The 25986-nt window shown below is 35.2% G+C and overlaps 1 protein-coding gene across 1 annotated transcript in view; it reads right to left on the bottom strand.

Annotated features, from left to right (window-relative positions):
• Positions 1–25986, bottom strand: part of MEF2B (myocyte enhancer factor 2B) — a 77168-nt gene that overhangs the window by 50163 nt on the left and 1019 nt on the right. The gene's annotated exons all lie outside the window — the stretch shown is intronic.

Raw genomic sequence — 25986 nt, 5'->3', positions numbered from 1 at the left:
CCTCTCAAATTGTAGATTTTTTTTTTTTAAAGATCCTTTTGGAAAGACAATCAACTCACCATGACCTTCTGGATAAATTCTCTGGATATTTAGAGCTACCAACGAAGGAAAAGAGAAAATAAAATTTTCCATTCTATTTTATTGGGGCTGAGACTTGGTACAGAATTGCTATTTTAAAGAGGAATTTTATCCACCATAGTTTAATTTTCCCTCCACTAAAATTATTTTTTCAACTTCTACAAACTTTGAAGATGCAGCCCGCTGATACCCCAGCCTCTTCTCCAGGTAGAAATATGTTTTGGCTTTGATAGGATCAGTTTGAGATAAACGTATCTTACAACAGGAATTATCATTTGATAGTCTTAGTAGATAATAGATAGATAGTAGATAATCTTATCATTTGATAAGACCCCTTTCAAAAAAAAAGCCTCCTTGGCTATTGTTTTCATACTTCCTATAAACTATTATTATTATTATTATTATTATTATTATTATTATTATTATTATTATTATTATTATTATTAATTAGATTTCTATACCGCCCTTCTCCCGAAGGACTCAGGGCGGTGTACAGCCAGAATAAAAACCCAAAAACAATACAATATACAATTAAAACAAAATTTAAAAACTTATTATACAATTTGGCCGAAAAACTTTAAAACATTTAAAATTCTAAAAACCCATTAAAATTCATATAAAATTTAGAAATATAAAATATAAATTTAAAATACAACAAAATTTAAGCCAGCCCCGCGCGAATAAATAAATACATTTTCAATTCGTGGCGAAAGGTCCGAAGGTCAGATATTTGGCGTAAACCAGGGGGAAGTTCGTTCCAGAGAGTAGGAGCCCCCACAGAGAAGGACCTTCCCCTGGCGGCCACCAGCCGACATTGTTTGGCGGACGACACCCTGAGAAGTCCCTCTCTGTGTGAGCGTACGGGTCGGTGGGAGGCATGAGGTAACAGTAGGCGGACCCATAAGTACCCAGGCCCTAAGCCATGGAGCGCTTTGAAGGTAGTAACCAAAACCTTAAAGTGCACCCGAGAGACCAGAGCCACAGCCGTCTTCCTGGGGCTGCTGGATAACATCTGAATACAGATAGTCCTTGACTTACAACAGTTCATCTAGTGACCATTCACAGTTACAACTGCACTGAAAAAAAGTGACTTGTGACCATTTTTCACACTTATGACACTGTCTCCATGATCATGTAATATACATGTGGATGCTTGACAACTGACTCACATTTATGACGGTTGCAGTGTCCCGGAGTCATGTGATCCCCTTTTGCGACCTTCCGAAAAGGAAAGTCAATGGGGAAGCCAGATTCACCTAACAACTGTGTTACTAATTTAATTTAAACACTGCATTGATTCACTTAACACCTGTGGCGAGTAAAATCGTAAAATGGAGCAAACTCACTTAACAAATTTCTCACTTAGCAACATCAATTTTGGGCTCAGTTGTGGTCGTAAATTGAAGACTACCTGTAACCACAATTTTCCTATTCCAGATTTGTGCCTCAGAACCATGTTAAGGACATCTAGATTCAAATTTATCTTCGTCTTATTGACTATAACTTGACTTGCTATAGGATAAAATCTGGCTGGCCAGTTCATGGCTTTGGGTTGTATAACTGGCTTTACTCAATAAAACTAGAATTTTGTGAAACTTATAACTCCAAGTTAATACTTGATTTTTTGGTGCAAGATATTTAATGGTGTATTCACAAGCTCATTGTCAATCCAGATTTAAGGTTCAGACAGCAAGCATTTTCTAAATTTATTCTGTACTTTAGTTTACTTTATTGTCATTGCACCTTGTACAATAAAATTAAATGCCATATTCAGTGAACATCATACATAAGAAAACTATAAAAATAAAATAAAAACACACATCCTTCTCGTTCTATGCAATTGAATTGAAAACTCCTGATGCTGCATTAATATTGTACTATACAGTAGAATTCAATATAGTTACTGCTCTGGGATAGTTGTTTTTCAGCTTGTTTGTCCTTGTTTTTATTGTACTATCAGATGGTAATAGTTTTTAAAAAAAGGTTTTTATTTTAATATTATTTTAATATTTAATATTATAAAATATCCTGTACCTTTGAAGCGGGAAAAATGCCCAATACTAGTATGTTTATTTGCCCCAATATATTTTTTTAAATTTATTTTATTTTGTCATAACAGTATACACAAGCATCAACATAAAATAACTACATATCATATAAGCATATAAATGAGCAAAAGTATGCAATAACTATATTAATTTGATATAACGAAAGAAAACAATAGGACAGGAACAGTAGGCACTTTTGTGCTCTTATGCTCTTAGTAGACAGTTTTTGGTTAAAGCTTTTGGGATTTTTAAGAAGAGACCACAGAGGTAGTGTGTTCCAAGCATTAATAACTCTGTTACAGAAGTCATATTTTCTGCAATCAATATTGAAGCGGTTAACATTAAGTTTAAATCTATTGTTTGCTCTTGTATTATTGCGATTGAAGCTGAAGTAGTCTTCAACAGGAAGGACATTGCAATAGATGATTCTATGTGTTAAACACAGGTTTTGTTGGAGTCGGCGGAGTCCTAAGTTTTCTAAGCCCAGGATTTCAAGTCTGGTGGCATAAGGTATTTTGTTGTTTTCAGAGGAGCGGAAAACTCTTCTTGTAAAATATTTCTGGACACATTCAATTGTATTAATGTCAGAGACGTGGTATTTGCCCCAATATTTATATGTTTATTCACTCCTTCACATACACAAGTATTTCTCAACCTTGGTAAACTTGGTAACTTGAAGATGTGTGGACTTCAACTCCCAGAATTCCCCAGCCAGCCTTGCTTGGCTGGGGAATTCTGGGAATTGAAGTCCACACATCTTCAAGCTGCTAAGGTTGTGAAATGTTAACATACACACTCATCCTTGTCAATGAGCAGCATGCACTAAGCAGAACACAATTGTCTGCCTCAATTCTGGCTAATTTCTGGAGTGACAAAGAGTGAAAGTCACAGTTTATTTTAAGGGGGTGCCACAGTTCCCCATTTGCAGTTCCTGTCACAGGCCTTTTGTGCAAAGCAGACAGGAGAACAAATTTAGACAGGCGGGGAAAATTGCATTCTGCCTTCACAAAAGACCGCTCAGATAAGTTGACTTTGTATATAATATACAAATGGATGAAGACTATTGCTTAACACTGTGTAAGCCGCCCTGAGTCTTCGGAGAAGGGCGGGATATAAATTCAAATAAAATAAAATAAAATAAAAATAAATAAATCTCAAGTCTAAGCAGATCTTCCCTGGAAGGGAGCAGTCTGTCTTTCAAAAAAAAAAAAATTAAAAATGCAAAAGAGAAATACTTAGCTTCCCAAAAATATTAGAGCCAGAAAAACTTTTATTTATTGATTTATTAAATTTATACGCTGCCCATCTCAATATCCAAACATGCCAGGCTGTGTCAATTGTCTGATCCAGCAAGCCTCATTTGCTTAAAATATTTGAAAAATCTCACCTCTTCAGTGAAGCGAAATGAAGTAAAATAAATAAAATAAATAATAAAATAAAATAAAGTCTTAGACTGTCTCACTAGCAATTTTAAAACACAACCCTCAATTATTAAACAGCAAAACAATATATTGGACCAGAGGTTTTTTTTAATAGTAACAATGTTTTGACTTTTTTTTTAAAAAAAGTAAGGCCTGAAATTATATAGCTCAAATCAGAATCAACAAAGGGGCAACTGCTATTTTGTAAGAGACCACTGTCCAATTCAAGATATATTGGAAAAGGTTAATAAGGAATGGAGAACAGATAGTCCTCGACTTGCAACAGTTCATTTAGTGACTGTTCAAAGTTACACTGAAGTTGCACTGAAAAAAAATGACTCATGACCATTTTTTGCACTTACGACCATTGCAGCTTCCCATAAATACATGTCAGTTGACAAGTGGCCGAATTTTGATTGTGTGACCACGGGGATGCTGCAATGGTTGTTAAGTGCAGGGACCTTTTCTCAATGCTCTTGTAACTTCAAACAGTGGCTAAATGAATGGTTGTAAGTTGAGGACTAGCTGTAATTTAACACTTAACAGATCAGGGATGTCAAACTCAAGGCCCGGGGGCCAAATGTGGCCTCGAGGGGTACTTAGATCTGGCCTGTGGGGCTGCCCTGGAAACAACAAAGGACCAGCCCGCGATGCTTCTGCCAGCGAAAATGGGCTCCCAAACTCCGTTTTCGGCTGCCACGGCCTCCTGAAACCCTCTGCCAGTGAAAACAGAGTTTGGGAGGCCTCACTGGCAGAGAGTTGCAGGAGGCCGTGGCAGCCAAAAACGGAGCTCGGGAACCTGTTTTCGCTGGCAGAGTACATGGGCCACCACAAGTGCCCCCGACAGGAGTGACATCGAAATGGCCTGCCCCCCTCTCCAAGTTCAAACAGAACCCTGATGCGGCCCTCAATGAAATAGAATTTGACACCCCTGTAATAGATGGACACTTTGGCTGTTTAGATGAACAGTACCAAGAATTTTTCCTAAAAGATAACTATCTTGAAATCACTTACAGGGCTGGTGAATTCTGTGCCCAACCATAAGATCCAACATCAGAAGTACAGTATGTGATTTACTTAATGAGAGTTTACTGTATTTACAAATTATATTTGATTGTTTTAACTCTTATGATCTGATCTTAGACCTTAATAAACTGTTTATCTGATATCCTAACAATTAGATAAGTTTGCAAACAATACATTTATTCCCAGTTCTTCGTTTATCTAACTCTGAAGAGGGGGTGGCTATGTATTAAATCTAAATAATAATCATGACAGGAAGATAAAAATGCCAAATCTACTTTGAACATCAGGCTGATCGTACAACTTACCAGCCAGTTGTTATACCAATCACAATTGGAGTCCTCAGAGCAATACCTAAAAGACTCCTTGATATCTGGAAATACTGAATTTATTAGGCCTGAACAGCTTAATTTTATTTAAAAACCACTCTGCTTGGAAATAGTTGGGAGGAAAAAAATACAGAACTTTGTTTTTATATATAACTGCAACCAGACTTTTGTATGCACTGAGATAAGTCTTACAAATTCTCACAATGGAAGAATGGGTGGTGAAGTTTAATGGAACTGGCTGAGATGTCAAAATTAACGTCGCCGATTCAAGGAAAGACTTTGTCAAATTTTGTTTCTAAGTGGAATCCATTTTTGGACTTTTTGCTAGAACCTGAAACAAATGCTATATTAATTTTGAGATCTGACAATTAATTTTTCTATGATTATAGAAATACTGTGTAATATGAATTTAGATCAAAAGCTAATATATTTGTAACTATATAAAAGAAAGTTGGAAATTACCTTTTTTCTACTTCTTTTATTCTTTCCTTATTCCTTTCCTTTTCCCCTTTTCCTTCCTAAAATCCTTGTGTATTTTATTTTTTGCAGAGTATACGTAGTTGCAAAGTTGTTGTTGCTGTTTTTTTAAAAAAAAACCTACCGTGCTTGGTACTGCCTATATTATGACACTACTTTAATAATTCTTATGTCCATTGTTAGGGCTTGAATGACTAAGTTTCCACCAGTCTTAGACTACAAATCTTAACGTTTTTAAGAAGATGTTGGATAACCATTTGTCTGAAGTGGTTTGGGTTTCCTGCCTAAGTAGGGGTTGGACTAGAAAACCTCTAAGGTCCCTTCCAACTCTATTATTCTATTCTATTCTATTCTATTCTATTCTATTCTATTCTATTCTATTCTATTCTATTCTAGTGACTAAAATAAACTAAAAGAACTAATTTTGCTAGTAGTTAAGACACTGGACTGAGTTTTGATCTAATTTAAGCATGAAGCCAGCTGGGTGATTCTGGGCCACTGCATGGAATTGCCCAAACCAAGATTACATTTGTACATGAGATGCAAACTAACAACCAAAGATAAAAAAAACAACACCACAAACCCACCCACCCCCCGTTAATGGAAAGAGAAATGAACTATATAACATCCATTGGTAGTAATATAAAATGTATTCAAACCTTTATTAAATCTAGATGATGAATAAATATATTGCTTTACTGCCTCATTTTCAAAACAGAGACTTTTCAAAAAAATAGTTTCACAGACCCAAACTCTATATCCGTTCCTTCAAATCAGGTTAGTTTCTTTCCATTTACGTAAAATTATCCTCACTGCCCTCCTCTTGGCTTGGTTAATGACAAAGCTCATCGTGAAAGAGTTTTCAAATTTCATTCAAAGTCAGCACAAAAAAATCTAATGTCTATCTAAAACATTATTTAAGAGGTTCTACAAAAGTTGAAAAAATATTTTCCGATGAATTAGTTTCATTTTTAAATCATATATCTACTTTGTTTGTAAAACATCTAAATCCATTGATTATCCAAAATTGGATATTCCGATTTTTCATTCCACAATTCAAAAACTATAACTACATTTAATTTACATTTTACTTTTTCAATTCTTTATAAAATTGCATTGTTACTTTCTGTTCACGTGCTGCATCTCTTAAGGATACTAAAATTGCACAAGTATCTTAATATCTGTGTCTCAGGCTGCATTTTTAAAAATTAATATATTACAATAGTAACATATTGCCAAGCAAATATTGCTGGCAAATCATATTCAAAATGCAAAATGTTTAAGTCATTAAAAATCAACTGATATAAATGTTTTTATTTCTTTTGTAGTCCCAGGCATTCAAGGAAAATATCTGGTTTTCTGTTTTTAAATCTGGATTATTCCATAATGAAATTTCTCATGTGATTCAGGGTCAAAACTTCATCACTTACCTATTTATGAACAAAAAGTATCTAGCAATTTAAAGACAGGAAACGAAACTCCACATTTAATATATCTAGACCTTAAAACTTGCCAAAAATTCAGAGGTGTTACACACTTAGTGTCCAAATGGATCAAAAAAGGAAATATTGATTAAAGCTCTCCTTCCAAAAGAATGTAATATTAAAACATATTAAAACAAAATCCCAATGATATCGTTTAAAACTCAAGAAGAGTTTTAAAAGAAAGAATTAAAAAATTCTTTCTCTTAAAAATTAAAAGAATTCTATTCTATTCTATTCTATTCTATTCTATTCTATTCTGTCATCCATTCTGCCCACTAAAGTTGGACGACCAATAAATATAAATAAATAGTAAATAAATAAAATCATAGTTAGGAAATTTCAATTTGGCCAAGAAAATTTGAAAGCCTTCACCTTATCATGTTTCCTTCTTTATTTAAAATCAAAAGGAGTCTAGCTGCACCTTTTCAGATTAACAAATATTATTATAAAGCTATCAATAGCTTTAATTCAACTCATTAGAGGCAGTATGTGAAAATTTATTGTGTCATTTGATAAATTTGTTGGTGTAAAAATGATTGGCTAGAATATTGGTTGGGGAATTCTGGGAGCTGAAGTCCACACATCTTAAAAGTTGTTGAGAAGAGAAACACTGGTGTAAAATTTCTATTATTAGAAGACATAACACTGGAATCCCCCTTAAAGTACACACTAATCTTGAGGTAATCTTGATTTGATAACATTAATCTCCCCTCCCCCGTTTGCTAAAACATAACATAGTTATGGCTAAGATGAATTGAAAAAGAAGACAGATTTTAGTGCAATGTACAATATCCACAGCTCTCAGTCAATATATTTAGATGAAGCTTCCAGTTGCAAAGGCAGTCTATCTCCAAGTGTCAAATATGAACAGTATTCTCACAAGCAGCTAGTAGCAAAATAAGATATATAAAATTGGAACTTGAAAAATCATAGAGCACACTTCTTTCCCCATAATTCAATATCTCCTTTAGTCCTATTTGTAAATTTATATTAATATGTTTTCCTTGCTTTGTCAATGGCCAGGAAATCCCATGACTGTGCTTGGAGATTTGATCTTTTTTTCTCTGTCTCACTCTCTCTTCTAATTTTTCCCAATTTAGTCACTTAGAACTTTTTAAAAACTGAGCCGTCTATAAATCATAAGAATAAATAAAGGAATATATACAAATATTATGAATTAAAAATGCTGAAGCAGACACAACTCTATAATTATTCATTTCAAGGAGAGTTATACACATATATACACATGTTATACACATACATATACACATGTGCAGACAAGCGATCAGGATATTTATTTATTTATTTATTTATTTATTTATTTATTTAGTCAAATACATATTAAATAATATATATAAGTATAAGCATGAATTGAATACATAAATTGAATACAACTAAAGGGAACGTTAGTACAGGAACGATAGGCACGCTGGTGCTCTTATGATATCTTCGTTCCATTGCCGAAAGTTTTTCACTGTTGAAAATCTGTCCAGTTTTTTTCTCTGTTTCTGATTTTTTGAATGTGTTCAATTTGTTGACCATAAGAATTTTTAAATGTACATATGCTTGGAGACTACGTTTTTAATATTATTTTCCATGTACATATTATATCCACCTCTGTGTTTCTATTTATCAGTCAAAAATGGAAAAAAATTAAAAATTACAAATCATGGTTGTATATATTCGTTCAAAAATGCAAAATAGGCTCAGGTTTGAGTCCTAACTTCAGCCACAGAAAGTCATTGGCTGAATTTAGCCAATCCTTCCTTCCCTCTCAAGCCCAACAGCCAATCAGGTGTAGTGGGATGGTGCTGGACTAGGAGCAGGAAGATAGGTTCCAAACCCTCCCTTAATCACAAAAGCTCATTGGCTGAATATGGACCAGTCCCTCCCTCACGGCTCCAAAGCCAATGTGGCTGACTTCCAGTCCAGCCTACCTTACAGGGTTGTTGCTGTGGGGATAAAACAGTGTTGGATCGCATGAAGCTCTGGAGAAGATATAAAGCTTAGTTAATAGATAAGATCACCAAAGAGAAATATAATGTCGCTTCAAGCAAAGCTCATTTCTGGAGGATAGTTGGCACTTACGTGTAGCATTTCAAGGATTCTTTCACCGTAAAACCTTGCTTACTCCTGGTCTTATGAATGGGTCAGCCCTAATTATAGAATATTTCTGCCTTGGAGAACTAAATGCCTTAAAGTAGTGGAAGATATTTGATTACAAAAACATTTGAAGAACATATGGGGGGTGCAAAATCTGAAAGCCATGGCTTCGCTTTCTAATTCAATCATGCCATTTCATGTTCTAAAAAACCAGGGCTCCAGCCCCGAAATAAAACCGTTCATCTTTAAATTAATTCTTACAATGGCTGAAACACCCAGGACTAAAGTTAGCAGCCCTGGGAAATGTTCCATCAATGAAAAAGTCACTCTCCTGAGATTGAGGTTTTTCCGGAAATTAATTTCAGGCAGAGAGGCCAGCGGAGAATTCGAAGTCATAACTTCATCCGTGGGGGGAAAAGGCAGGAACTACTGAACCCAGTTCAAGCAACAGATCTAAAATTGGAAAAAATCCCAGGGACATCATGTGTGAGCTAGCTAGAGTCTAAAATCTAGGACAGAAGTAGTCCTTGACTTATGACCGTAATGGAGCCTGCCCATTATGGTCATAAGTTGTGATGGTTGTAAACAGGCCATTGGGTGACCAACTTAATTTTATTACATTTTTATGAAGGGTTGTTAAGTGAACACCATAGTCATAAAGTGATTGTCATATCATTAAACAAACCCATTGTTTGCTATGGGCCATTTTTTACAAAAATAGGAAGTAAATGATGATTTTTTGTAAAAATATCATAAATGGTGGTCACACAACCATGGGACATTGCAAATTGCCTGGGCACCAGATGAGGAAATTCCATGGTGTTTACTGCTTCGTGCTTCTAGGAGCAATTGCTCCTCACATTGCTCCTAGAAGAACGAAGCAGTAAACACGAGCCTGAAGATGACGAATGAGACTTTGTCGAAATGTCGCCAAGACACTTCCAATTTTACGTGGGAGAATAACCGAATAACCAAAGACCTGCATACAAACACCTGCGAAAACCTCAGAAAATATATATATATATAAATATAAATATAAATATAAATATAAATTTTAGTGGATCAATCAATAACATTCAAAGAAGACTAATCTTATTGCATTCTTTGACAAAGTGACAAAATTAGTGGACTAGAGGAATGCTGCCGATATAATTTACTTGGACTTCAGTAAAGCATTTGATAAAGTAGACCATAACCTACTACTAGATAAAGTAGAAAAATGTGGGTTAGACAGCACCACCACCAGATGGATTCGTAACTGGCTGACCAACCGCACTCAACTTGTAGTCCTCAATGGAACTACATCCACATGGAGGGAAGTATGCAGTGGAGTACCCCAAGGCTCTATTTTAGGCCCAGTAGTCTTCAACATCTTCATCAATGACTTGGACAAGGGGATAGATGGGGAACTCATCAAATTTGCAGATGACACCAAGCTGGCAGGAATAGCCAACACTCCAGAAGATAGGCTCAAGATACAGAAAGATCTTGACAGACTTGAACATTGGGCACTATCTAACAAAATGAAATTCAACAATGAAAAAAATAAGGTTCTACATTTAGGCCAAAAAAACAAAATGCACAGGTACTGGATATGTGGTACCTTGCTCAATAGTAGTAACTATGAGAGGGATGATCTTGGAGTCCTAGTGGACAACCATTTAGATATGAGCCAGCGGTGTGCAGCAGCTGCCAAAAAAGCCAACACAATTCTGGCCTGAATAAACAGAGGGATAGAAACAAGATCACGTGAAGTGTTAATACCACTTTATAATGCCTTGGTAAGGCCACACTTGGAATATTGCATTCAGTTTTGGTCGCCATGATGTAAAAAAAATGTGGAGACTCTAGAAAGAGTGCAGAGAAGAGCAACAAAGATGATTAGGGGACTGGAGGCTAAAACATATGAAGAACGGTTGCAGGAACTCGGTATGCCTAGTTTAATGAAAAGAAGGACTAGGGGAGACATGATAGCAGCGTTCCAATATCTCAGGGGTTGCCACAAAGAAGAGGGAGTCAAACTATTCTGCAAAGCACCTGAGGGTAGAACAAGAAACAATGGGTGGAAACTAATCAAGGAGAGAAGCAACTTAGAACTAAGGAGAAATTTCCTGACAGTTAGAACAATTAATCAGTGGAACAACTTGCCTGCAGAAATTGTGAATGCTCCAACACTGGAAATTTTTAAGAAAATGTTGGATAACCATTTGTCTGAAATGGTGTAGGGTTTCCTGCCTGGGCAGGGGGTTGGACTAGAAGACCTCCAAGGTCCCTTCCAACTCTGATATTATTATTATTATTATTATTATTATTATTATTATTATTATTATTATTATTATTATTATTATTAGTGTATGTAGGGTTTAGGGTGGTGTAGGGTTTCCTGCCTGGGCACGGGGTTGGACTAGAAGACCTCCAAGGTCCCTTTCAACAAGTTATTCTAAACTTCTAAGTCAAAATAAACGTACGGAAAATTCTATTGAATAATTGTACTGACAGCCTAGACCAGTGGTTCTCAACTTTTCTTCACCACGAACCCCCTTTAAATACCTTTTGCAGCCACGGACCGTGGCCACAGACCCCTCTTCCCCAAGACATAACTCAAGATTTAAATCATAACATTTTTTCAAGCCTTTGCGGTCCCCCTGTGACATTGCAGCCTCCACCCAGGGATGCACGGACCACAGGTTGAGAACCATTGACCTAGACCCGGGGTCTGCAAACTTGGCTTTTTGCTTTGCTCAAAGCTTTGCTGGCTGATGAACTCTGGGAGTTGAAGTCCACAAGTCTTAAAAGAGCCAAGTTTGCAGATCCCTGGCCTAGACGAATCCAAGGTGATCCATTCATTCCTAGTGAATGTTAAGGCGGTTGCACAATCCTCCATGTCCATACTACAGGTAGTTCTCAACTTATAACCAGTCACTTAATAATCCTTCAAAATTATGATGGACTTCAGAAAAGCTATTTACAGTCTGTCCTTGGAATTAGAGCAACAGCACTTAGCACTTAGACTTATATACAGTGCTTCACAGCCCTAACATATTGCCCCCAACAATCTGGGTCCTCATTTTACCTACCTTAGAAGGATGGAAGTCTGAGTCAACCTTATTATGACTCCACAACCCTCCCAGCCTTCCTGCTCATCAGCATCTATTTGGCTAAAGTAGTGCTTATTAAAGTGTGCTCCAATTTTTTTTTCCTTCTAGAACTTTCTATATAAAAGATACAGGTAGTTATTGACTTAGGACCACAATGGAGCCTGGAATTTGGTTGCAAATTGTTGTAATTTTAAGTCAAATAAAGGCGTCTCTATCACCCACCCAACATAAGTATCACCGAGTAGTGGATTCCTCTTACCTTCGCTACCAGTTCGAAACCAGGAGCGCGCTCGCGCGGGTACATAGAGCAACTATGATGACATCTGGGTGGGTGGGCGGAGCCTCCTGCCATTGCCACTACCCGTTCGCCCAAACCAGGGCGAATTGGTAGAAACCCACCACTGGTATCATCCCTTCAGACTAGAAAGCCCCTAAAGCTTTGATTAAAGTTTATCATTTTCCTTGCTGGCTGAGGAATTCTGGGAATTGTAGTCCACCTTAAACCTGGCAAGGCTGGGAAACATTATTCTATGTAATTCCTTTCGTAGTCTATTCCAGTTGTTTTCCAATAGGCGGGATTCTTTCATTCTCCCCCCAAAATGTCTTTCTTCTCTCAATGACAAAATTTGAGGAAATACATTGGTCTTGAACACTGATTATATTTCCTATTTCAAAGATCCTAGGAGGAAAAAAAACCTGTTGTACTTTTTAAAATAGGACACCTGGAAGAGAACCTATCAAGATACATTTGAATTTCTTTGCTTGGTTCAGAGAGCACATTCCCACTCCATGAAAAATATAGTTTAGAACTGGCTTTGCTACCAATCCGAAGTTGTTGAATCTGCATATTAGCATTTATTTTCGGTGTCAGGTTTAACTCTGAAAGATTCAAAAATCAGAACAGAGAACTCTGCCTCGGGGAATGAGCAAATGTTATTTCCTCATCGCTGAATTGTTACTTCTCTCACTTTACTTATGCAAACACGGAGTTCAAAATAGAGAGATCCATGTTTGAAAACTCTGCTTTCTGGAAGACACAATCCTGCCTATTGGAAAACAACTGGAATAGACTAAGACGTATATTTACATACATGCCCATCACACAATTCCCTTTTGGAGTAAACAGTTGTATGCCTGGTGCCCCAAAGGACTAAGAAAGAATAAGCCAAAGAAATTAAAGACAAAATAATTAAAAAGACACAGGGCAAAATCCAGTTCACTCCGACACCATCCATATGTACTTCTTCCTTCTGTTGCAATACTTCGTTGCTTCTACTTACAGGCTTTATGCTTTTCATTTAAAATACTCACTTCTCTCTTTTTGAGGATCTAACCCCGATATTCAGTGGCCGTCCCTTCCTCTGGTTCCTTTTGCTTTCCCTTCATTATTTCAATCCTCCTTCATTCTTTCTATAGCAACTCAAGCATAATTTATACCAGTACTCTCTATATTCAATCCATGCTCATTTAATTGTACACCCTCATAGAGTCACTCTAGGAGTGAGATGGACAATTTCTAAATTTGATACATAAATAAAATAAATTCAGCTCCCATTAATTCTTGGTCTCTCTGCTGTTGCTTTATTGTATTATTGCTTTATTTATTCTTAAGTATTCCAGTGCCACTGCATTCAATTTAATTTTGATTTCTCCCATCATGCCCAGTTCTTACTTCCATAAAGAAAGAAAAGAAAGAAGATATACTCTGTTTTCTATACAGCCATTCTGATTTCTTTCAATATAGATCCCTTGCCATGGACCATATAGTTTCTAGCAATATTTGCACATCTGAATTTCTTTTCTCCATTTTCCCCATTTTTAATATAAAAAATTCTAAGATACCTACAGTCTTCGATGTCAAGTTGTGCAACAGCATAGCGCGCTTGTGCTGTTGCAACCATTGCCAATGAACTAGGGGGGAGGGAAGGGGGAAATGGAATGTAGACTCCAGACCTCAAGAAGATGAGCCATGAGAACCAAGGACACTCCAGCAGGTGTTTGCCAAACTCCAAAGACATTTTCTCATAACAATACCATGACATTTATTTGGACAATGTGACCTGTACTAATAGGGGGAAAGGGAAACTCTATTCTTTAATTATATGAATTGAGTGGGAATTAGCTAGAGCTGGTTTTGCTTTCATCAATGCGGAAATGATGTACTCAATAAAGTTTTGCATTCAGAGATTGGATTGTCTCGATCGTGCTTGCTTGTTTGGGTTTGTCAGGGGGCACCTTGACACTCAATTTACAACCATTTGTCTAGTAAATGTTCAAAGTTATAACAGCACTGAAAAAAGTGACTTACAACTAGTCCTTGCACTTACAACTGTCACAGCTTCCCCACAGCCATGTGATCAAAATTTGCTTGGCAACTTGGCATGTATTTATGACAGTTGCAGTGTCCCAGGGTAATGTAATTGCTATTTGCAACCTTCCCAGCCGGCTTCTACATAGAAAGTCAATGGGAGAAACTGGAGTCACTTCGTGACCATGTAATTTGCTCAACAACTGCACTGATTTGCTTAACATCTTTGGCAAAAAAGGTCATAAAATCAGGCACTACTCACTAAACTGCCTTGCTTAGCGATGGAATATATGGTCCTGGTTGCTGTTGTAAGTTGAGGACTATCTGTACATTAATTCATTCATTTGAACTTGTTTGTCATCATTTCTAAATAACCTGTGAATGTTCAATGCATTTTCCCTATCAAGCACAAGTATTTTGATTGTTGTTATAATTATTTTCAGGTCAATATACTTCGTGGCTTCATACAATCTAACATTTGTTGTAAATATAAATCCTTTATATTCTAGATACAAGCATGGACCAATCACTCTCTCTCTCAACCCAATCCAAGAGTTGCTTTTATGGGAAAATTATCAGGAAAGAATATTAGATATGTTTTTTGCCTTATTTATAAAAATAATAAAGGCGGGATTAACAAAAACCTTAAAAATGTGTATGATAAACATGTACTCCAGTTTTCAAATTCAGAATTAAAACCTCATGTTTGTCTAGGACGTTGCAAAAAGTTTCTCCAATCTTAAAATGGCTGCAATCAATATCATGAAATAAAATGTTCTACTTTGTACCACGGTATTCCAGAACACAAGCATTTTGCTATTGGCCTAAAAATATTTGAGTTCTCAATTTTAAAATCTTATGGTGCCAAATTAAACCCAATTATTATTTACATTAATTATCCATTTTAATTCAAAGCTTCGTTACTATTATATAAACATCCCCCTGCAATCAATTTTAAAATGTTTCCCAACTCTTTGTGAAGAAGATGAACTAAAGTATCTTCATCCTTTCCCAAAAAGGAACATTAAACAAAATTGCCAATATAGTAGTATGATAAACTGGGCACGACCGCATCATTTTGGTCACCGCAAAAGGATTTGTAGAGATAGAATATTTTAGAGAGTTAATGGTGGGAGACTCAGGACTTCTCCATGCAGTGCATACCTAAAACTATGGAACTCACCAGTACAAGATGTATGAACTGGGAACAGCTCTAAAGGAAAATTAGAGAAAAATCATGGTTGCAAGTTGTTGTGGTTAGAAATGACATCTACGTGGAGGCCAAGAATACGTCTGCTGCTCCCAATTCCTAGTTAAGGAATTATGGCTTCTCAGAACTACTACGCTGGGCCAGAATCCAAGTCCTTCCTTCCTCCCTCCCTCCCTCCCTCCCTTCCTCCCTTCTTTCCTTCCTTCCTTCATTTTATATTTCATATATCTGAATCACCTATCTGCCTCAAAGAGGGATTCTCGATGGTGTAGAATAAAACATCAAAATATAAAACAGTATATGAAAATTAAAAAGTTAATAATTCAAATTTTAGAATTAGAATAGAATAACAGAGTTGGAAGGTACCTTGGAGGTCTTCTAGTCCAACCCCCTGCTTAGACAGGAAACCCTACACCATTTCAGACAAATGGTTATCCAATCTCTTCTTTTAAAACTTCCGGCGTTGGAGCATTTATAACTTCTGGAGGCAAGTTTTTCCATTTATTAATTGTTCTCACTGTCAGGAAATTTCTCCTTAGTTCCAAGTTGCTTCTCTCCTTGATGAGTTTCCGCCCATTGCTTCTTGTTCTACCCTCAGGTGCTCTGGAGAATAGCTTGACTCCCTCTTCTTTGTGGCAGCCCCTGAGATATTGGAACACTGCTATCATGTCTTCCCTAGTTCTTCTTTTCATCAAACTAGACATACCCAAATTACAGCAACCATTCTTTATATGTTTTAGTCTCCAGTCCCCTAATCATCTTTGTTGCTCTTCTCTGCACTCTTTCTAGAGTCTCAATATCTTTTTTTTAAAAATTAAATTTAAATTTAAAAAAAATAATTAAAAAAAAAACTATAAAAGTTTTTAAAGAGGCAAAAAAAATTAAAATTAGATGATAAAGGTGAAGAGAGAGCTCGCATGGCACCAACTAACCACATGTGCTTCTTTGGGCACCCCACACCAAGCCGCAGAGCTATGTTTTAACTCTCTTTCGGAAGGCTAGGAGAATGGGGGCCTGCCTCACCTCTGGGGGGAAATTATTCAGCAGAAAAGGCTTTCTTCCTAGGCCCCTGCTATAGAGATCAGTGCTTCCCAAAGCTGGATAAATTACCCAAAATTGGGGGAAATGTTTTGGTTTTTTGGTTTTTCATATCCCTATGAACAAATTAGGGATATTTACACTGACTCTAAAACTGCCATGTGTACTAAATATATATTTGAAAATACCCAAAAGTATTCCTATGAAGGTGAAAATTGGATGAAACTGTCAAAGGCAACTTGTTATAATGACAAAGATGTTATTTTCATCATGCAGTTTGTCCTCGACTTACAACCATTCCTTCGGCGACCATTCAAAATTACAACCGTGTTGGGAAAACAAAGGGACTTAACGAAGTTTGCTATACGACTTCCCAATAAGCAGTTTTGTGTAACGAAGGAAAAAAATTGGGTAAGTACCGGAGTAGGTTTTGGGTTGAATTCAGTGCAGATTGTCTTGATCTAAAACTGTCATTGCCTGATGGGTCTTGCCCGGAACGAAGAACTTAAGCCATGCTTGTTTAACTGGGACCAATTTGCTCCAAATCTGGTAAGAATGATGCTTATAAAATTTAGTGATTAAGCCCTCATTTCCCCCTCTAGGATATTGAGGCTGCTTATATGGTTATTGAAAATTAGAACCTGGACAGAGAATTCCCTTCAAAAAGATAGGAGTTGCTCGGTTACCAAACAAGGGAAATATTATACAACAAAGAAGAAAGAAAGAAGAGAGGAATATAGAGTCAAATAAAATAAAATAAAATAAATAAATAAATCTCAAGTCTAAGCAGATCTTCCTGGAAGGAGCAGTCTGTCTTTCAAAAAAAAAAAATTAAAATTAGATGATAAAGGTGAAGAGAGCTGCATGGCACCAACCAACCACATGTGCTTCTTTGGGCACCCCACACCAAGCAGAGCTATGTTTTAACTCTCTTCGAAGGCTAGGAGAATGGGGGCCTGCCTCACCTCTGGGGGGAAATTATTCAGCAGAAAAGGCTTTCTTCCTAGGCCCCTGCTATAGAGATCAGTGCTTCCCAAAGCTGGATAAATTACCCAAAATTGGGGGAAATGTTTTGGTTTTTTGGTTTTTCATATCCCTATGAACAAATTAGGGATATTTACACTGACTCTAAAACTGCCATGTGTACTAAATATATATTTGAAAATACCCAAAAGTATTCCTATGAAGGTGAAAATTGGATGAAACTGTCAAAGGCAACTTGTTATAATGACAAAGATGTTATTTTCATCATGCAGTTTGTCCTCGACTTACAACCATTCCTTCGGCGACCATTCAAAATTACAACCGTGTTGGGAAAACAAAGGGACTTAACGAAGTTTGCTATACGACTTCCCAATAAGCAGTTTTGTGTAACGAAGGAAAAAAATTGGGTAAGTACCGGAGTAGGTTTTGGGTTGAATTCAGTGCAGATTGTCTTGATCTAAAACTGTCATTGCCTGATGGGTCTTGCCCGGAACGAAGAACTTAAGCCATGCTTGTTTAACTGGGACCAATTTGCTCCAAATCTGGTAAGAATGATGCTTATAAAATTTAGTGATTAAGCCCTCATTTCCCCCTCTAGGATATTGAGGCTGCTTATATGGTTATTGAAAATTAGAACCTGGACAGAGAATTCCCTTCAAAAAGATAGGAGTTGCTCGGTTACCAAACAAGGGAAATATTATACAACAAAGAAGAAAGAAAGAAGAGAGGAATATAGAGTAAGATAGAAGAGGTGAAGGAGAGAGAGGGATGGAAGGAAGGGGAAGGAGAGGAAGATAGGATAGGGGATAAGAGTAGGAGAGAAGGTGAGAAAGGAGGGAAAGAGGAGTCGGGGAGAGGAAGGGGAAGGAAGAGGGAGAGGGAAAAGAGGAGGAAGAAGATAGGAAAGGTGAGGAGGGAGGGAGGGAAAAGAGGAGATGAAGGTTTGTTGTGAAATGAAGGGAAAGAAAGGGTAGAAGAGCAACCCCAAATGTAATTAAAGTGTTTTATCTTTGTGCTTTCTTCAGAAAAAATATGTACGATTATTTATGGACAAGAGAATGTACATTTACAATATGTATATAAGAAAAGAAAAAATAAAAAACTTTTAAAAAAGAAGATACAATTAATAGTGGTAATAATAGTATAATTGCAACTACGTTATATTTCAAGGGTATGAAGGTCACATTGCCTATAATTGTGGGAATGTGCTCAGATTTTTGTAAAAATTATGCCATGTTGTTGATCGTCAGTAAGTATGTTACTAATATAAGACTTAAATATACAGTGTGATTTGCACCCAAGAAATGTCACTGAATTTGGCACAACTCAAAACAAACAAACAAACAAACAAACAAACAAACAAGATGATGGTATCTATTGCTCAAAATCACTTCATATATCATAAACTGCACCTAGGATTGTATATGCACAAAACTGGAAAAGTGAAGAGATTCCTACGGATGAGAATGTGATTAGGAAAATATTAGAGCCAGAAAAACTTTTAAAAAGAAGATACCATTAATAGTGGTAATAATAGTATAATTGCAACTACGTTATATTTCAAGGGTATGAAGGTCACATTGCCTATAATTGTGGGAATGTGCTCAGATTTTTAAAATTATGCCATGTTGTTGATCGTCAGTAAGAATGTTACTAATATAAGACTTAAATATACAGTGTGATTTGCACCCAAGAAATGTCACTGAATTTGGCACAACTCAAAACAAACAAACAAACAAACAAACAAACAAACAAGATGATGGTATCTATTGCTCAAAATCACTTCATATATCATAAACTGCACCTAGGATTGTATATGCACAAAACTGGAAAAGTGAAGAGATTCCTACGGATGAGAATGTGATTAGGAAAATATTAGAATGTGCAGAAATGAATAAGTTAACACTTGCAATTAAAGAGAAGGAACAAACTGAATATTATAATGTATGGGAACTATTCTACCGATGGCTAGAGAATAAATATGAAAGTTAGAAATAAAAGCAGACTAGTGAAGTACAAAAAATATATTAATAGAATTAAATAAGTTAAGAAGAGGGTTGTTACAGTAAGCGACATGCAATGTATATCAATATTAAGTTTAAGAACAGATAAAAAATGAATCATGTAAATTTCAATTGTAATTGCACAAGACATTTGTACCCAGACGACACACTGTTTAATGGAAGATGGATTGTTTATATTAAAATAAAACATTTCCATATATTATAAACTTTCTTTAATGAACAAGTACAGTTAACTTGTATTATACCACTACTGCTCATTGCAACTAGTGGATGTAATCATTGTTCATTTGCTTATTTATTTATTAAATTTATCGCTGCCCATCTCAATATCCAAACATGCCAGGCTGTGTCAATTGTCTGATCCAGCAAGCCTCATTTGCTTAAAATATTTGAAAAATCTCACCTCTTCAGTGAAGCGAAATGAAGTAAAATAAATAAAATAAAATAAAATAAAATAAAATAAAATATTATATTAAAATATTAAAATAAAATATTATTAGAGGACAAAACAATACAAATATTATTATTTTAAATATTATATATAAAATATTATTATTTTAAATATTATATTAAAATAAAATATTATATATAAAATATTATTAGAGGACAAAACAATACAAATATTATTAGAGGACAAAACAATACAAATATTATTATAAAATATTATATATAAAATATAAAATATTATATTAAAATATTATTAGAGGACAAAACAATACAAATATTATTAGAGGACAAAACAATACAAATATTATTATTTTAAATATTATTAGAGGACAAAACAAGGCAAAATAATAGATGCAATCTACATAGACTTCTGCAAAGCTTTTGACTCAGTAGTACACGATAAACTTCTCCTAAAACTAAAATCCTATGGCATTTCAGGACCCCTTCACAAATGGATATCTGCTTTTCTGTCTAACAGACAACAAGTGGTCAAAATTGGCAATGCTTTATCAAATCCTGTTCCTGTCAAGAGTGGCATTCCTCAAGGCAGCGTCCTTGGACCAACACTCTTCATACTATACATTAATGATCTTTGTGACCATATCACAAGTAATTGTGTTCTCTTTGCTGACGATGTCAAACTATTTAACACCACAGACAATGCATCTATCATTCAAAAGACCTTGATCATCTAACCAGTTGGTCTAAAACTTGGCAACTCAAATCTCAACCAGCAAATGCTCAGTCTTACATATTGGAAAAAGAACCCAAACACTAAGTACATACTTGATGGACATTACCTTACAGATGAACCCGTTAAAGACCTTGGAGTTTTCATGTCAAATGATCTAAGTGCCAAAGCCCACTGCAACTACATAGCAAAAAGGCTCTAAGAGTTGTAAACCTAATCTTGTAGCTTCTTTTCCAAAAACACTACTAACCAGAGCATATAAAACATTTCCATATATCATAAACTTTCTTTAATGAACAAGTACAGTTAACTTATATTATACCACTACTGCTCATTGCAACTAGTGGATGTAATCATTGTTCATTTGCTTATTTATTTATTAAATATATGCACCGCCACATTGAGCAAGTACTCATATTATTAGAGGACAAAACAATACAAATATTATTATAAAATATTATATTAAAATATTATATTAAAATATTAAAAATAATTAAAATTATATTAAAATTATTTTAAAATTATGCCATGTTGTTGATCGTCAGTAAGTATGTTACTAATATAAGACTTAAATATACAGTGTGATTTGCACCCAAGAAATGTCACTGAATTTGGCACAACTCAAAACAAACAAACAAACAAACAAACAAACAAACAAGATGATGGTATCTATTGCTCAAAATCACTTCATATATCATAAACTGCACCTAGGATTGTATATGCACAAAACTGGAAAAGTGAAGAGATTCCTACGGATGAGAATGTGATTAGGAAAATATTAGAATGTGCAGAAATGAATAAGTTAACACTTGCAATTAAAGAGAAGGAACAAACTGAATATTATAATGTATGGGAACTATTCTACCGATGGCTAGAGAATAAATATGAAAGTTAGAAATAAAAGCAGACTAGTGAAGTACAAAAAATATATTAATAGAATTAAATAAGTTAAGAAGAGGGTTGTTACAGTAAGCGACATGCAATGTATATCAATATTAAGTTTAAGAACAGATAAAAAATGAATACGGCTGTAAATTTCAATTGTTATTGCACAAGACATTTGTACCCAGACGACACACTGTTTAATGGAAGATGGATTGTTTATATTAAAATAAAACATTTCCATATATTATAAACTTTCTTTAATGAACAAGTACAGTTAACTTGTATTATACCACTACTGCTCATTGCAACTAGTGGATGTAATCATTGTTCGTTTGCTTATTTATTTATTAAATATATGCACCGCCACATTGAGCAAGTACTCATATTATTAGAGGACAAAACAATACAAATATTATTATAAAATATTATATTAAAGATTATTAAAAATTATATTAAAAATAATTAAAAATTATATTAAAATATTAAAATATTAAAAATAAAATATTATTATTTTAAATATTATTAGAGGACAAAACAAGGCAAAATAATAGATGCAATCTACATAGACTTCTGCAAAGCTTTTGACTCAGTAGTACACGATAAACTTCTCCTAAAACTAAAATCCTATGGCATTTCAGGACCCCTCCACAAATGGATATCTGCTTTTCTGTCTAACAGACAACAAGTGGTCAAAATTGGCAATGCTTTATCAAATCCTGTTCCTGTCAAGAGTGGCATTCCTCAAGGCAGCGTCCTTGGACCAACACTCTTCATACTATACATTAATGATCTTTGTGACCATATCACAAGTAATTGTGTTCTATTTGCTGACGATGTCAAACTCAAGGCCCGGGGGCCAAATGTGGCCTCGAGGGGTACTTAGATCTGGCCTGTGGGGCTGCCCTGGAAACAACAAAGGACCAGCCCGCGATGCTTCTGCCAGCGAAAATGGGCTCCCAAACTCCGTTTTCGGCTGCCACGGCCTCCTGAAACCCTCTGCCAGTGAAAACAGAGTTTGGGAGGCCTCACTGGCAGAGAGTTGCAGGAGGCCGTGGCAGCCGAAAACGGAGCTCGGGAACCTGTTTTCGCTGGCAGAGTACATGGGCCACCACAAGTGCCCCCGACAGGAGTGACATCGAAATGGCCTGCCCCCCTCTCCAAGTTCAAACAGAACCCTGATGCGGCCCTCAATGAAATAGAATTTGACACCCCTGTAATAGATGGACACTTTGGCTGTTTAGATGAACAGTACCAAGAATTTTTCCTAAAAGATAACTATCTTGAAATCACTTACAGGGCTGTTGAATTCTGTGCCCAACCATAAGATCCAACATCAGAAGTACAGTATGTGATTTACTTAATGAGAGTTTACTGTATTTACAAATTATATTTGATTGTTTTAATTCTTATGATCTGATCTTAGACCTTAATAAACTGTTTATCTGATATCCTAACAATTAGATAAGTTTGCAAACAATACATTTATTCCCAGTTCTTCGTTTATCTAACTCTGAAGAGGGGGTGGCTATGTATTAAATCTAAATAATAATCATGACAGGAAGATAAAAATGCCAAATCTACTTTGAACATCAGGCTGATCGTACAACTTACCAGCCAGTTGTTATACCAATCACAATTGGAGTCCTCAGAGCAATACCTAAAAGACTCCCTTGATATCTGGAAATACTGAATTTATTAGGCCTGAACAGCTTAATTTTATTTAAAAAAACCACTCTGCTTGGAAATAGTTGGGAGGAAAAAAATACAGAACTTTGTTTTTATATATAACTGCAACCAGACTTTTGTATGCACTGAGATAAGTCTTACAAATTCTCACAATGGAAGAATGGGTGGTGAAGTTTAATGGAACTGGCTGAGATGTCAAAATTAACGTCGCCGATTCAAGGAAAGACTTTGTCAAATTTTGTTTCTAAGTGGAATCCATTTTTGGACTTTTTGCTAGAACCTGAAACAAATGCTATATTAATTTTGAGATCTGACAATTAATTTTTCTATGATTATAGAAATACTGTGTAATATGAATTTAGATCAAAAGCTAATATATTTGTAACTATATAAAAGAAAGTTGGAAATTACCTTTTTTCTACTTCTTTTATTCTTTCCTTTTTCCTTTCCTTTTCCCCTTTTCCTTCCTAAAATCCTTGTGTATTTTATTTGCAGAGTATACGTAGTTGCAAAGTTGTTGTTGCTGTTTTTAAAAAAACCTACCGTGCGTGGTACTGCCTATATTATGACACTACTTTAATAATTCTTATGTCCATTGTTAGGGCTTGAATGACTAAGTTTCCACCAGTCTTAGACTACAAATCTTAACGTTTTTAAGAAGATGTTGGATAACCATTTGTCTGAAGTGGTTTGGGTTTCCTGCCTAAGTAGGGGTTGGACTAGAAAACCTCTAAGGTCCCTTCCAACTCTATTATTCTATTCTATTCTATTCTATTCTATTCTATTCTATTCTATTCTATTCTATTCTATTCTAGTGACTAAAATAAACTAAAAGAACTAATTTTGCTAGTAGTTAAGACACTGGACTGAGTTTTGATCTAATTTAAGCATGAAGCCAGCTGGGTGATTCTGGGCCACTGCATGGAATTGCCCAAACCAAGATTACATTTGTACATGAGATGCAAACTAACAACCAAAGATAAAAAAAACAACACCACAAACCCACCCACCCGTTAATGGAAAGAGAAATGAACTATATAACATCCATTGGTAGTAATATAAAATGTATTCAAACCTTTATTAAATCTAGATGATGAATAAATATATTGCTTTACTGCCTCATTTTCAAAACAGAGACTTTTCAAAAAAATAGTTTCACAGACCCAAACTCTATATCCGTTCCTTCAAATCAGGTTAGTTTCTTTCCATTTACGTAAAATTATCCTCACTGCCCTCCTCTTGGCTTGGTTAATGACAAAGCTCATCGTGAAAGAGTTTTCAAATTTCATTCAAAGTCAGCACAAAAAAATCTAATGTCTATCTAAAACATTATTTAAGAGGTTCTACAAAAGTTGAAAAAATATTTTCCGATGAATTAGTTTCATTTTTAAATCATATATCTACTTTGTTTGTAAAACATCTAAATCCATTGATTATCCAAAATTGGATATTCGATTTTTCATTCCACAATTCAAAAACTATAACTACAATTAATTTTCATTTTACTTTTTCAATTCTTTATAAAATTGCATTGTTGTTTTCTGTTCATATATTGCCTCTCTTAAGGATCCTAAAATTGCACAAATATCTTAATATCTGTGTCTCAGGCTGCATTCTAAAAATTAATATATTACAATAGTAACATATTGCCAAGCAAATATTGCTGGCAAATCATATTCAAAATGCAAAATGTTTAAGTCATTAAAAATCAACTGATATAAATGTTTTTATTTCTTTTGTAGTCCCAGGCATTCAAGGAAAATATCTGGTTTTCTGTTTTTAAATCTGGATTATTCCATAATGAAATTTCTCATGTGATTCAGGGTCAAAACTTCATCACTTACCTATTTATGAACAAAAAGTATCTAGCAATTTAAAGACAGGAAACGAAACTCCACATTTAATATATCTAGACCTTAAAACTTGCCAAAAATTCAGAGGTGTTACACACTTAGTGTCCAAATGGATCAAAAAAGGAAATATTGATTAAAGCTCTCCTTCCAAAAGAATGTAATATTAAAACATATTAAAACAAAATCCCAATGATATCGTTTAAAACTCAAGAAGAGTTTTAAAAGAAAGAATTAAAAAATTCTTTCTCTTAAAAATTAAAAGAATTCTATTCTATTCTATTCTATTCTATTCTATTCTATTCTGTCATCCATTCTGCCCACTAAAGTTGGACGACCAATAAATATAAATAAATAAACATCAAACTTCTAGCATTCCTGATTTCTTGTTTTTCCCCCACCCCTCATATTCCTTTCCTACTGGACCTATAAATTTACCAGACGCTGATTATCTTTTTTAAAATATATATATATATATAAACCCTGTAGAACTGCTTTGTGGTCAGAAGCTGGCCTTTTGCTAGTGAACAAAAATAAACTTTCCCGCACCATTTTAAAGATCCAGCTCCTGAAGATTTATTTGCAGAGTCCCCGTCCAACAATAACTCCCCTGTTTGCATCAGATCCTAAACAAGACTATTTGTAAAGATGCGGCTGAAACAATCTATAATCTTTGACAGCGTTTGATTGGAACGGTTTTTTATCTTGTTATAGTTTTTTTTTTTGACAGCATTCTCTAACTTTACCTGTTTATCCTTTCCCCCCCCCCCTGCTGTGCTGATATTTTTTTTAACCTTTCGGT

Source organism: Ahaetulla prasina, chromosome 1, assembly GCF_028640845.1.
Source record: "Ahaetulla prasina isolate Xishuangbanna chromosome 1, ASM2864084v1, whole genome shotgun sequence".
NCBI classification, from domain to species: Eukaryota; Metazoa; Chordata; class Lepidosauria; order Squamata; family Colubridae; genus Ahaetulla; species Ahaetulla prasina.
This window is presented reverse-complemented; position numbering and strand designations above follow the sequence as displayed.